A 14,858-nucleotide genomic window follows, 5' to 3' on the forward strand; every position below is an offset into this window, starting at 1 on the left:
ATAATATCCTAATTTTCTGAATTTTATGTGATTTGTAAAACATCATCTTGGGGCAATAGATTGTATAATAGCTTATTTTTTTAGTAAAAAGGTTTTTTGTACTGGAAATATAAGGTGGTTGGTTGTTTTTTTTTTTTTACTAGCTTAATCCATGTAATCTAGTTACATCAATGGAACTAGTATTTCTGAAAATCGGGCTTTTTTTTTTTAAAATAAATTTGGTTAATGAGCTCAGGGAGAGTGAACTCCTTTAAACTGCCAGACTAAATGTGGTTGGGTTGTCCTGGTTGAGATGGCTCTGAAATCTCAGCTGCTGACATGTACTGTCTTCAGAAATGAGCACTTGAACTGAGGATGGATCCATTAAGTGCCAAACATGTCTGGACAGTAAATGATGAACTCCAGCTCACTGAGTAGCCTTCAAGATTTTTCAGTTAAAGTAGTACTGAAAACAGTAGTAAAGGTACTGGCAGTATCTTGCACAGTCCAAATTGTTTCTTGGACTGTAATTCAGTTTACCTTAGAGCACACACACACAAAAAAACAAGCCCCCGAACCCAGTCACCAAAATAAACAACAAAAAAACACCCCATACATTGATTAATAAGTAGAGATTAGATGTTTTTTAAAATAGTATGTTGTTCCTTTATAGAAATCATAGCCAGTCTCATCATCTTCACCTTCTGCTAACTCTAGTACACAGTAGTTGGCTGTTATACGCTATTCCTTCAAGACAGTGCTCCCAAACAAACTCCAGGGCTTTGACAGAGCTCTGACCGGTATGGGTCAGGATGAGGATGCTCATGGCTTTTTGGTATGTTACTGGAGGCATATGTTGTTTGTGGTATGCCTGTCTAGTTAGGCCTTTCACATATTTTCATCAAGCCTTTTATTTCTCTGTTCTTCAGCATCAGAAGAACATGCTTAACCTAAAATACTAACCAACTGTAAGTTCTTCCCCCACTGAACCGTTCTGGTATTTATTTTTTTATCTGAGTTTTCAGTCCTTAGAATGTGTCTTCAGGCTTTTCCCTGCAAATTAAGCAGATTATCCTACAAACCTAAAGTATACAAGGAACAGAGAGGGGTTTACTAGAGCAATACACTCTTGGACTAGTGTTCATGAACTAAGGGAGAGGACTCAATGTTCTCAAGCTTACTCCTGCTTTTCAGGAAAAAATTCTATTAGAGGGATTACTGTATTACTTGAGTGTTGTCCTATTTCTTTCACCTAATATTGAACATACTTGTTGCCTTACATAGAGTCAGCTTTAATAAAGTCTAGTTTCTCTAGAACCTAGAGGGTTCTAGTGAAGTTTGTTGGCTTTTTTTCTGTTAATTTTTATTGAACACTCTTAAAAAATAGATTCAGCAGTAAGACCTTTGCAAGTACTGTGGAAGGATTATGCAGCTTACTGAACAACTGGAAATAACACTGCTGGGGAAATGGTGGTGTAAATGGTGATGGATCAGCTGAATAACAAAAGGAAGGAATTTTTTGATTCCATGTTAACTTTTCTCCCACGCTGTTGCTAGCTGCTTGAATGCTTCTCGCTGCTCTGTAAAGCTTCTCTTGACTCTGCTACGGGATCATAAAAACTCAGTGAACTGTAAATTATCATAGTTTTGACAGAGAAGAAAAGATGTTATCTGGCCAAGTTATTAACTGCAATGGGAAGTCACCTTAATTACAATACAGAGGCATCTGGGGGATCTCATCTACTTCTTTTGCATACAATTTTGTATCTCTAAGGTATTCTGTGGACAAGTAATTGCCCCTAGTAATTCTTATAGCAATGATAATATCCAGCGATGGATCTGGTGCATACTGGTACATGATCTCTATGTCCCTACTTGCAGATGAAGGTATGGAGTCTGGGGATATCCCTGCATCTTCCTGGCAGGAAACATGGAACTTCTCCTTTCTTCTACAGCTAAATCTCTGGTCTTGCTCACCTTGTTATTTTCTCCTTTAATTTGCCTCGTTAACAGGGGAATCACTAGATAGTGATTCTCTCTTTTACTCAATACTGTATTGTGATGCTGGTAACACAAAATCCTAAATCTGTATGAGGACATAATGGACCAAATTTTTATATTGTGTTTCCCCTGGTGTCATGAGGAGTTCAGCTTCAAGGGATTTCATCCCTTGAATGAATCACTGTTTTCTAGGTATCTAAGTAGAAGTTGCTTATTCAAGAGCTGCATCCACGTGTATTAAATAGTTCAAAATACAACCACCCCCCAAAAAAACCCCAAAGAAGCAGTCATAAAGATGCTTTGAAGTCAGTGCTTTATTTCTGGACACAGAAAACTTCACCTCAACAAGTTCATCTCAGCTACTGCAGGGCAGGCCATTTGCTTTGAGTAGCAAAATAAATGGAACCTACTTTTGCTCTCATTTTTTGTGGATTCCTTGGCATGAATAACTGCCTCATCAATTCATGCAACCACTGGTCCTGTTTTTCTCTTCTCTAGATGTGCCACTTTCTTCACAGACACTGAAAATCTGTCTCCAAAACCTTTCTCAGATCTTGTTTAAGTTGTCTTGTGGGCTGGGTTGTTATTTGGGACAACAGATACTGCGAATTTATACTTTGCTGCCTGGGACATGGAGCAAGAAAATAGCATGCTATAATGAGATCAGTCTACTTCTTTGACTTACTGCATACAAATAGTAACTTTACAAAACAGTTTTGAGGCATTAGTGTTATAAAACTAGAAGAACAAAAGGCTTTATTTTGCTCTTTGCATGCTGCTTTCATGGTATGTCAGTTTTAATGTCAGTTTTAGTGAATTTAATTCCCAAAGGGGGCACTTTTTTATATGTGCATTTCTTTAATTCTACAAAGCCTAGGGTATGTGTGAGGGTGTGACTGACATCACTTTGAGAAAAAGTGGACTGAATGGAGGGTCTAAGGAGTCATGTTTCAGTCAAATTTGCCATGTGTTTTACAGGTGGATTCAACTTAAAGGCCTGTGCTTGCTTACTGATTTTTCAGGCACTGAATTTTTTGTAACTGTACAGTCTTTTTGCCCACATGAAAATAATTACAATGTCACCATCCTATATAGAACACAAAATTTTTGGTGGTAGGACATACTTCATTTGAAAAATCATTTATGTAGGAAGTTAAATTTGTGAGGCAATGGACTTTTCTTTTACACTTCTTAAAATAGTTTGACAGAACTGTAAATGTAAGCAGATTAATATTTTGTCTTCAATCTTCTGTCATCTCTGCTCTTTTCTTACTGTTATTACTTTCTTACTGAAAATAATCAAAAGGGATAGTCAGCAAGAAACAGTCTTTGCTGTATTCCAAAATGTTGTGGTGTTTTTTGTTTGCTTTTGTAAAAAATAAACGTCTTTCTGGCTTGTTATCAATTAAGTTATTTAAACATTCGTAGTTTGTCTAATAATGATTACTAGCTCGCATCCTCCCTATTCTATATACTCTGGTTATCTACCAAGCAAGCTACAGCAGTACATGTACATCTCATCTGAGTATAGGCACACTGGAGGGCAACGAAAGGGTATAAAAGTCTTGTGGCAGGTTCTTTCCTAGAGAAATATGTTGTGTGGATCAGGAGTGATTGCTCAGTGGACAACACACAAGTTTTCTCCAGAGCCGAAACTGCTGTTGACGGTAAAACTAGGCAGCATAGTTGAACCAAAGCACTGTGAAATCTCTAAAACTAGAGAAATGGGTTAGCATGACAGAGAGGAACTTGACAAAAAAAAAAAAACACAACAATTTTACACATAGACTTCCATCTGTTCTAAGGCTTATAATCTACTAGAAACTTGTGAAAGCACTAGTATTGTCTTAAACCTGAGCAGGAATTTGCTGGCCTGTTGCATTCTCCCTGTTTATGCAGTTTGGTTCTCCATACCAGTTAGTCAGGTCTCTTCAACTGACTGCGGGCATTGTTTTCTCGCCTTCTGTCCTGCTTGTTGGGAGGTACTTTATCTGTAAGCGTTAATTCCATTATCTGCTTGACTGTTTTCTTGTAAACCTACAATGAACCTGTAAATGCAGAGAACTAACCCTGCATCATCATATTACAAGTTTTTAAGTGAATCGCACATAATGCATGGACTTGGCTTCACATCTTTGGCACTCTGTACTGTTCTAGCATAGCAGCTCCACACAAGATTTAAGTAGCCTAGCGCCTGTCTTAGTAGCAAGTGCAGTTTAAATCAGTGTCTCTTCTGTGAAGTACCAGAGATATCCAAGCTTGAAACAGATGTTGCTGTAGCCTATTTTTAGACAGCTGAGATTTCAAGGCCAAGTTGAATGAGACTCTGGGTAACATAAGCTCATGGGTGCCAGCCCTATCCATGGCAGAGGGTTGGAACTAGATGATCTTTAAAATCCCTTCCAAATCAAGCCATTCCACAATTCTCTTCAAAGCAATCAAGCATGTTTGAAGTGAAAGGTCTTCTGGAAGGTCATCTCTTCCTCTTGACTTTCAGGATCTTGAAGCCTTGCCTTTTTGTATTGGTGCTTGAGGGGGTATTCTTTTGTGCAAGCTCTGTATGTGTTCTTGGAGTCTGAAAGCTGCAACTGTGCCAAACTCCTCATGGAACTGTGTTATGAATAGCTACTATAACCAGGAAATTTTTGACGTGAATTCTAGGCAATTGGCAAGCCTGAAGCATTAAGCATCGTAACCAAAGATACACTTTAAGTAGTTATATAGTGCAAATAAATTGCTTAGAAGATAGCGAAAATAAATGACAAGATAGAAGATGCTTTTCTTACCTGGTAAGCTAGTGATATTTTGCAGTAGGCTGTGTTGATTCCATCAAGATTCTGCAGTGATCTTTTCTCATTTATATCAATGGTTGGTGTCAGACTTTTTTGTTATGCAGTATAAATCAGTAATCTCTTTCCCTTTCAGGGAAAATGTGCAACAGTTTATTGCTGTGTAGAAAGAAAAATAAATTAACAGTACTGACTGTAGCTACAGTGAAACACGAGGGAAATCAGTTTGCTATGAAAACATCTGTAAAAGAATTGTCTCGCTGAGAATCAGGTATAAGAATTGCCACTTTAGTACATGATTAGTTTAGATGAAAAGCTGAGTTGCTGAGCAGCATTTCTCATACTGTGAAGTAATGTAACAATTCTGATGCAGGTATATTAGCTGAGGGCCAACTTTATGATGCCTAGAGTCCATATTCTTGGATGCCTGCCTAAGCAGAGCAAAGTTAACACCAGAGAGAAAAATTCCATGCCTTCCGGTTAGTAAGAAGGTGGCTTAGAGCTTTTGTAACATCAAAGAGTCCGGAGGAAGAGTGAGAGCCTTTATATTTGAATACTGGTAGGATTGTCTGACTTCTAGGAGGAACGCAAAAGTGAATAGGTTGCTGTGTAAGAAAAAAGCAAGATTTGGTCCTGAGGAACAAGTTGTCCTTCTTTTGGGCTAACTGGGAGATAGCTGGGACTTGCAGTGTCTCCTGCTGAGGATCTCAAACTTTGACCTTTGCTCCTACTGAAAGCTACCTGGAGTTGATATAACTGTAAATTAACTAGCTGAAAATCTGAGGTAGGGGTTTGAGGATGAACTGTAATGCTTGGCAGATTTTTCCTGTTTGTGCCGTTGCTATGGAAACAGAGAACCTGGTGGACCACTTAAGTGTGGGCAGACTTTTGACCTCTCCTAATTCTACCTTTTTAAGCTACTGGAGAAATGTGGGGGAAATAGACATGTATAGGAGGAGGTAATAGATAGGGTATTGCTGTCTAGTGCTTAGGCCAGAATGAAAGGTTATGAGTTTATTTGAGCAAATCGATTGATTATTTCAAGCATACTGTAGTCTTCTGTATGAAAGTATCATATCACTCTTTAATTTTGTTTTTTGTTTGTTAGTTTTTTGCCTTCTCTACCTTTCTGGTAAGAAATGCATAATCATACCAGGTGGGAAAGGGGAAAATGCAAACACAGTGTATGAATGCTCAGAACCACCTGCCCGCCCCCCTTTTCCCCCCAGGGTGCTACAAACTCTGTTTTAAATCAATTGACAGATATATCTGTAACATGGAACCTAGTTAATTTTTGGAATTAGTTTAGTATTTCCATCTGATAGAGTTCATGGTATTTCAAGGATTTTAGGGATTAATGATTCTGTTTTTATATCCTATTCTGATTTTTGAAGTCTTGGTGTACTTCCTTCTGAAAGACTTAATGTTTTTATGTAAAATGTTGAAAGAAATTTCCTAGCTTGTGAGTTTTCAGAGTGCTTACTACTGTGGACCCTATTGGACTGGTAAGTATTATGTGGATGCTTGTGAAGGTCTAGACTTGATGTCTTAGGTTTAGTGGTCATATACTCCTGTGAAAGTAATTCTGTTTATTCTGCGTGATAAATACATACAACGTGAAACATCACCATCTCTGCTTAGAAAGCAAGCATCTTCCTTTTCTGCGAAGTAGTCATGTAGAATTACTCACCCTGAGCTCTTAGTCTTAATGGGTATGTGGTGTGACTTTGTATTAAGCTTTTTGATGGGAAATTATCTTTTAAACTCTCTGAAGTCATCAGTTGTTAAAATAATTTCAAGTAGTCATTAAGTGCTTCATTAGAGTGTTTTCATCTTAATATGCTTTGGTTCGATTAAAACTGTATTGTGTCTATTTCTTGTTATGCATTTTTACCTTCTCTTTTTTCTTAAATGGACACTGACTCATGTATTCTTGAGGTTTTATATCAGTTAAGCTGAATGCTCTTCAGTTCCTGAATTAATTCAATAATTTTCTCTTAACGACCGTGAAGAGTTTTGTTAAGCTAGAGTGCCGTTAGACTGAAGCACGGTAGTGTTCAGAACCCAGTAATCACTGGGGGAAAACCTGCAGGTAGAAAATAGGATTGAAAATTGAACAAAGTCGTGAAAGGTTCGTTTGCTGCAAGTTCAGTGATAATCACCTGGAGACTCTAAGGCCAAAATTGTTCTAAAATCAATAGGTTTTAAATTTTTTTCCTCTTGAAATCCGATTATAATTCTTAATGTGTTTCAACTAGAAAACTTTTATGCAGTAAATATGTTTTGTGTAGCTGCTGTTTAAATAAAGCAAGCTCAGATGGCCTTGGTATGATTCACCACTATTATTACTGCTGATGTTGGGGGAAATAAAACATAAGATGTTTGAAATGAAAAGCCACTTCTTAAGAGGTGAGGGAAATGTGAAAGGTGCCAGTTTACCTTAATTCTAATGAACAGTTATGTTCATATTTGGACCAGGCAGCATTTTCAAAAGTGGTTGGCCTTGGGCTTTCTTTCCTGTCATTGAAGTTGTTGGGATTAGCAAACCTGGCATGTTGCTGATGAGCAATTTGAGAAGCCGATTTACACATGCTCTCAAAATAGAATGGCATCTTTCCATTGCTAGCACTGAGAGGGGTGATAGGTGCAGTAGAGAAGAAAGGATGAACTTTAATTCAAGCTAATGAACTTCAATTAAAATCTTAGTCATGGCAGAGCAGTTTTTAATTTTCTCACGTATTAGCAGGGTGAGTTAAAAATGAACAATTTACCTTCACAGCTAACAATTGTGAAAACTGTAGATTGCTTTGCCAGCCTTTTAAAGCTCAGGTATCTGCCGAGGGTTGAGAGAATTCATTTTTGTAGTGAAGGTATTGCTTTCTCCCTTTAGGCTGAAAACAAATTCATGATTTTCGGGTGTTATGTGTGTACCCTCAGGTCTTTTCAGGTTTTCAACCTGCTGCCCCACTCTGCCAGAGCTTTCCTGACTTATAGTCTGCAAGATAGTGCAGGAGGCTGGGATGGGTAAAAGTTTAGGGGAGAACGAACTCAAAATTTGTGAGGGCTACTAGTGTAGACTACATTGTTCAATTCATGTGAAGGGCCTGCTCATAGAGTGTAAGAACTGTTGGCAAATAAACCAGTCAAACTATTGGTTAGTACAGATCTGAACCTTTCTGAGTTCTATTGTTTAGCAATTTCTCCTTATGAGCTTTTTGAAAGATGCAGTATCCTCCCTTTTCTTGACTGACAAGTATATCTTAGTAAAACGCAAGGAAAAATCTACTTCAGCTAAGATCACCCATGCTTAACAAGCTGCTGTGTGCTTAACAGATATGCTTCAGCTTCCTTGGAGAGCTTTGAAGTAGAACAAGAGTTGCTGTCAAGCTGGACAGTTCTATATCACTGCGAAAGCAAAGCTAGAGCTCCAGCAAATACTTTGCTACTTATAATAGATCCCACGTCCTATCTTCTTAGTGAAGAGGCAATGCTATTCCATGGACACTGTAGTATGGAACTGACTTGTCCTTGCTGAAAATGCCCCAAGATCTATCTATGTAGCTTCTACTCAGTCTCAGCGTGAATGGGGGAAAATCTGGAAGCTTGAGTGTCTTGAATTATCAGAAGTGCTTGTCATTCCAGTCGATTTAGTGACCTAGACCACTGTGTAGCTAATGATGGAAAACAGGTAGCTGTAGGGCTCAGCTGGGCAGACCTGCCTTTGTTTTTGCTAGGCTATATAGCTGTCTGACAGGCTCTTCAGCAGGGTCAATATATCGTGACAAGTCTTTTCCTTACAGTCCATGCAGCCCTCCTTTTCCCTTATTCTCCAGCAATATCCATGGCACAGCAATGTCAAGTTGTAGTTTGCCATTGACCTCAAATAATTTCATCGTGTTTATATTATTCTTTTCCTTTTCTGACACTCTTACATGTTTTAAATTGGCTTGAAGTTGTGAGTGTTGTCTTTGACCTTACACCACAGGCCAGCAGGATTAGTTGCCACACATCATGCTAGCAAACATGCCTAGTCAAGGGTTGAATTTATGAGATGTAGATGAGACAGTTTCATGTGGAGTTTGGGGGGAAAGATTCATTTTCTCCATAAGCCTTGTCTGTCTCTAGTTTGAGTAAGGTGTTTGTGATGGAGGCTGCATGTTGCTGTGTGGACACAGCACTGATGGATTAATTGGAATGGAGTAGACAGGAAGATGTAGAGGAACATTGTACATACTTGAACTTCTACTGTATAGGCAATAATACCATGTTACACTTCTAAATGTAATAGGAAAAGCTAAAAAATGACAGTAGCATTTGAAATATAAAGGGTTAAAGGGTAAGGTGTATTCAACCACTATGTTTATTTTGTCCTTAGACGTGATTGAGGAGAAGAATGCTTTTGAGACCTTTGGTATTAAAGACTGGAATAGAGCGCAAAGTAGACAAGAAGGGTTAAAACTGCTGAATTTCTTGTTCTTGAAGTGTGATCAGGTTTCCCTGAAAGGAACTGGAAACAAATTCTTCTCAGAGAGTTGATAAAACAACATCAAAATAAACAGACTGCACCTGGTGTTGGTTGTTTGCCTTAGCCTAGGTACTGTAGAAATAGACAGAGCTCATTGTCCACCATGGCTAGCTTGGACTAGCTTGTTCTGAACTAGCTTGTTTTGGTATCCTAAAGGCTTTGCTCTCCATTGTGCTTTTTCCAGTTGACTTATACAAGTGCTGCAAAAAATTATTTATTGTTTACAGGGGCCACAGACATAATGTGTGGAGGAAAGAAAAAAGTGATAAGAAAAACAAAGAAATGAGGGCTGTAGGGGAAGGAAAGGACTTAGAGAAGTCTCTTTCTCTGACTTGTTATGGAATCAGAACCTTACTAAGGCATTGGAAACATCAGGATTGGAAAAAGGAGTGGAAAAGGTCTAAGAAAATGGTAGAAACTGTGCTTCCCACTCCTAATTTTTTCTTGGTATTGTGCTTGAATTATGCTTTCTGACCTGTTCCACAGGAAGAGTGCTGGAAGGAGATGATGATAAACAGAACCTGTTCTCGTGTTTATAGTTTCATTAGTTGTGTGCAGTTTTAGCATATGCTTCTAGATTCCTTGACTTGAAAGTCCACGTTATTGTAATTCAGTAGCTATGTTGTAACACCATCTGAAGGTAGATGAACAGTTTTTTTGTTTCAGCTATTTGAGTATTTTAAATTTTAAGTATGACTTTATATCATTATTTGGGTTTGATCCTTGTACCTTTGACAGTTCAGAGTACATGCATTTACCCAATAACCTCAGTACATTTCCTCTACATGCTATTCTTATGCAAATAGCAAATGCTGTTACTTAATAATATTCAGTGAATACAACGGTTGACATAATAATCATGTAAGCTAGTAAATGTTGTAAAACTAAAAAACTAAAAAATTAAAAAAAATCTGCAGCCATTATGCTTGCATTTTTGCATAATGTTTTTGTCATTGGGAAAGCTAGTGAGAGACAAATTCCTCAAGATATTGTAGCAGCTGGTAAGGTCTCCATGGTTACATTGGCAAGAAATGTGGGAAAGTACTAAAAGTAGTTTATTGTTCAACAGTGAAATATCTTTTGGGAATACTCCTTGAATCATCTGAGGAAATGTCTTAAAGAAAAGCTTTAATTAAAATCAGAGAGAGAGAAAGTCTGTTTATGGAAAAATGCTTAGAACTGAATACGAGTAATGACAAAGATGTGTCTGGGACATCTTTAATCACACGTTTGCGACTGAGCAGTGATCTGATTGCAATTTTTAGACAAAATGTTGCCTCTGCTTATCTCATGGGTTTGTGTGGCCTGACATGATCAGGGAAATAATCTTGTCTGAACCTGAGCATATAGTCACTAAGATGCTAATTATCCGGATAAGATTGTTCATTTATGTACTGTGGGATATTAAATGCTCCTTGCTTCATGCAAAATGATGGGAAGGTTCTGTGAGGTTTCAGGACTGCACTTCTTCAGAAATTATAGTTTTTTAAGTATGCCAAATGTAAGAACAATATTTTCTTAGTGAAAAAGAATAGCAAGCTACAGCTGGGTATACAGCTGGGTATCTTTTAGATAAGGTTTTAGTTGAGAATAGAATCTGTATTTTACAACTGTGAGTTGTAAGGGATCCTTACTCCTGGCTCTGCACAAGGTGACCCAAAAAACAAACCATATGTCTGTAATTAAAGTGACCCAAAGTCTAAATCAGGCTTAACAGGGAACTGAGGCTGGGCTATGCTTATCCTACTTAAGTTATAGAATCATGAAATCACTTAGGTTTGAAAAGACTTTCAAGATCATCAAGTCCAACCATCAAGCTGACATACTGAGTACCATCAACAGACCATGTCCCTTAGTATCATATCCACATGTCTCTTAACTAGATCCAGGAATGGGGATTCTACCACTGCTCTGGACAGCAAGTTCCAATTCTTGACCACCCCCTCCATGAAGAAAATCTTCTTAATATCCAATCTAAACCTCCCCTAGCACAACTTCAGATTGTTTCCTATCCTTCAGACCCTTGGCAAGGTGATGATAGGCTCCTCCATCAGTGGATCTGCAGAGCTGCTTAGACTGGTTACTGGCCAAACAGTTTCCAGATCACTAGATTTCTCTTCAAACACAGTGATACAGTTTTTTTACTAGAGCTAAGCAGGTGCAGAGAGAATGCTGAGCTTGGAAGAGAATTAAATACAATTCTGGAAGCTAATTAAAATTAAATGATGTTTTGCTTTAGGCAGCGTTTCACCTTTAGAAGACACTTAGCCATTAACCAAGTCACTTAACCAGGTCACTTTCCAACCTTTATAATAAATGGAGCAATTCCATTCTGTCAGAGAGATGAAATACATGACCTGTTTGTTGGTTTCTGTCAACCCAGTTAAAGAAGTAAGCTCTTCATAGATCTACTGTATCTTCAAATCAACTCCTGTGTTCCTAACTTTCGAAAACAGCAACCATTAGCATGGTTACCCTTCCTTGAATGTTACATGTTTCACGTTCAATTTTCTTCTCATCAGGGGGAACAGCAGGGGAGGGGTGTTAAAATAGGAAGAGGGGGATGTTCTTAATTTCACTTACTCCCTATTCTCCACTGTCTGTGGTCTGTGAGATCACAGAGAGATCGCAGGGGTCAAATACTCATTTGATTGAATGCCATCTAGGGCATTAAATAAATAATAAATGTAATAAATGTTCATCCATCATTAAGACCTTTAGAATATTTTTAAGCTTAGACCTCATAAACAGTTATGATAAATATATTTTAAACCAGGATATTACTATTTCTTTTACAATCTGGCCATGTGCTCATTTTAGTAGTCTCAGTGCATGGGCAGTGGAAGGAAAATTCTCCACATCAGTTCATCTCATGTCTAGTTATATCCTAATTTTATTGCTCTAGAGCACTTAAATACTATTACCTTTCCCACTGTACTTACCCAAAGCTCTTAACTAAGCACTTTAAAATTAAGTAGTCAAATTATTCCCATTGGTATCCTCAGTCCACCAAATGCTGCTGACAATTTGGTTTCCTTGTATTTTGTTTCCTGTCTATTTCTTACCTAACAGTTTATATGCAGGGCAGACCCTTTCCTTCTCCAAATGGAGGGCTCCTCATTCAGAAGTGAGGATTAGAGGCAGTTTGATGGTACAAACTGAAATAGATACCTAACCTTTATTTTGTGTGTTGTGATTTTTTCTTCAGAGCCTCATTCTGAAAAATCACTGAAATGAAATGAAACCTTGTATTTATTCTTTGTAATACTCAAAGGGAATAATAAAAATTCACACATAAAACTGTTACGCCCTTTCAATATTGTAAATGTCTCTACTGAATGATGGTCCAAACTTTTTCTTTTTTCTGTCTAGTGGTATTTGAGACTGCTCGTTGCAATCGTTCAAGCATTTTCATTAAACGGTTCCCCTGTGTTTTAACCTCTTTTACTCTTTGAGCTGGGAGATATGTGAAAAGATTTCAGCCATTGTCTAGGTGGGTACAATGTCACCTGTCTGCTCTGATGCTGGAGGATGGGCTCAGTACCCTGGACTTAGAGGACAAGGAGGCCAGGTAGCTGGGATCTCTCTCTAAGGAAGTGGGTTGAGGGCCCTGCCTCCAGCCTGGTGGAGGAAAGGGATAATTAGGTTTATTGGCAGATTCAATGGCTTGGCACATTAGAACCACAGGAATATAAGGCTCTAGAGGATACTGGTGCTCAGTGTACTCTGATTTTATCAAGTTACAAAGGAGCAGAACCCACCTGCATTTCTGGAGTGACAGCTAACTGTAGTGGAGGCTGAAGTGAACCTAATTGGGAAAGAGTGGCAAAAGGTTTCCACTGTGACTAGCACAGAGGCTCCTTGCATTCTTGGCATAGGCTGTAAGGAAAGGGTACTTCAGGGACCAAAAAGGATACTGGTAGGTTTTGGTATTGGTGCCTTGGAGTCTGAAGACATGAAACAGGTGTCTGACTTGACTGATCTCTCATAGGACTCTTCTGTTTTGGGACTGCTGAGGACTAAAGAACTGCAGGCACCATTTGCTACCATGACAGCGCACCAATGACAACAACACATTAATACACCAACTGTGACTCCCTGATTACAGGGGAGATATGTTTTGCTTTGTCCTACTGTCTCCAGTAGGTATGTATGTGTGGAGAAAAGGAAATAGTGGGCTGTATGGATGCTACTCATGCCTACTGTCACTAAGGAGGGTTTGCAAAAGAGGGAAGGTGGAATAATCTTGTCTGTGTAGAAACTGAGAAACATGACAGGCTACATTATAGATTGTTTTTCAGACATGATTTCCTTGTTCTAAAAGTTCAGGTTTGCTTGTGTTTTGAAAGTCAGTGGATTCTTGCAGTTGTTTTAAAAACAATATCTAATGTTAGCTATCAACAACTTGTGTGCTATTTTTGTGTACGGAAATTCACCACAGTGGTAATAATAGCTAAATCAGGACAAGTTAACTGTGAATTGGAAAAGCTTGATTTTTTTTAACTCCCTAGCTCCAAGCTAGCAGCAGGGACTTATGGAGTATTGGCTCATTGAATGACATTTTGCAAATGTTTGTTTTGATATTTCTAATTAGAATTAGCATATTATTGGCAAGCAACCCTGTGTCACATTTGGAGCATGATCGTGTAACTTCCCTCTGGTATTTTGTTGTGCATCATCTATGGGAGTTGTGCCAGGGAAAGAAACAGTAAGAACTGTGATCCCGTGTCTAATGTCTTCCTTTCTCAGGGTCCGCCGGATAGTTTCTCTGGATGTTATTTCCTTTTCTGATGTCATGTAGTTCAGTCCATCCATTAGGAGGTAAAGCCAAATTGTAATACTACCAACAGTAGCATTGGGTTACTAGGCTGATGGGCAGGAGTATTGTATGAGCAAGCAATACAGACAACATTCAGGGCTGTTTTATCATTTCTCATGGGCTTCATTACAAAATGTCACTACACTTTATTCAAGAATTCTGTCCCAGCTCCGAGAGGAGGCAAGACCTCATGGGATTAACATAAAATAATTTGGGTAGTCACCATTTCAGTGTACTGCTATAGCATTTGGTTTCAACCAAATGATTCAACCATTCAAAACGCTAATATATCCCATATTCTCTTAAGGCCCTTGGACATGAAGTTTTGCTAACAGATGTGCAACAGATTGAGTTGAGAACAATCAAAGAGCATTCAAAAGAACTGTTTCAATTGTAATTTATAAGAGGCATGTAGTCTGAAATTTAAAAATGTATGACTGTCTGACTTCTAATACTTGTGGTTCACAGGGAGTTATCACCAGATTCCATTAATGGAAAACTATGCTGATTTACATGATGCTAATATCTATTCATTATTTAAATCCTTAGTTATGTGTGCAGCCATGTGGTGAAGTAAAACAATAATAAATGCAGAAAATAATGGTTCTTTCAAGCAAGTTGGAAGTCAGGTGGCCATTATACTCAGAAAAAGAAAATAAAACTCAGAGTTGCATCACCTTCAGTGATCTTGTGATGGTTACTGGGAAGGAGTGAACTTTCACTCTTTAGTATATTGGCAAAATTC

The 14,858-nt window shown here is 38.3% G+C and overlaps 1 long non-coding RNA gene across 1 annotated transcript; it reads right to left on the reverse strand.

The window, feature by feature from the left end:
- Positions 1-2,285: 2,285 nt before the first annotated feature.
- Positions 2,286-5,595, reverse strand: LOC109367520. Its single transcript, XR_002114701.1, has 3 exons — positions 5,511-5,595; positions 4,767-4,928; positions 2,286-2,604 (listed from the first exon to the last, which is right to left on the reverse strand). It is a non-coding gene; the product is annotated as an uncharacterized LOC109367520 (long non-coding RNA).
- Between the last annotated feature and the right edge of the window lie 9,263 nt (positions 5,596-14,858).

The sequence above is a fragment of the Meleagris gallopavo genome, chromosome 4 (assembly GCF_000146605.3).
Source record: "Meleagris gallopavo isolate NT-WF06-2002-E0010 breed Aviagen turkey brand Nicholas breeding stock chromosome 4, Turkey_5.1, whole genome shotgun sequence".
In the NCBI taxonomy this organism is placed as follows: Eukaryota; Metazoa; Chordata; class Aves; order Galliformes; family Phasianidae; genus Meleagris; species Meleagris gallopavo.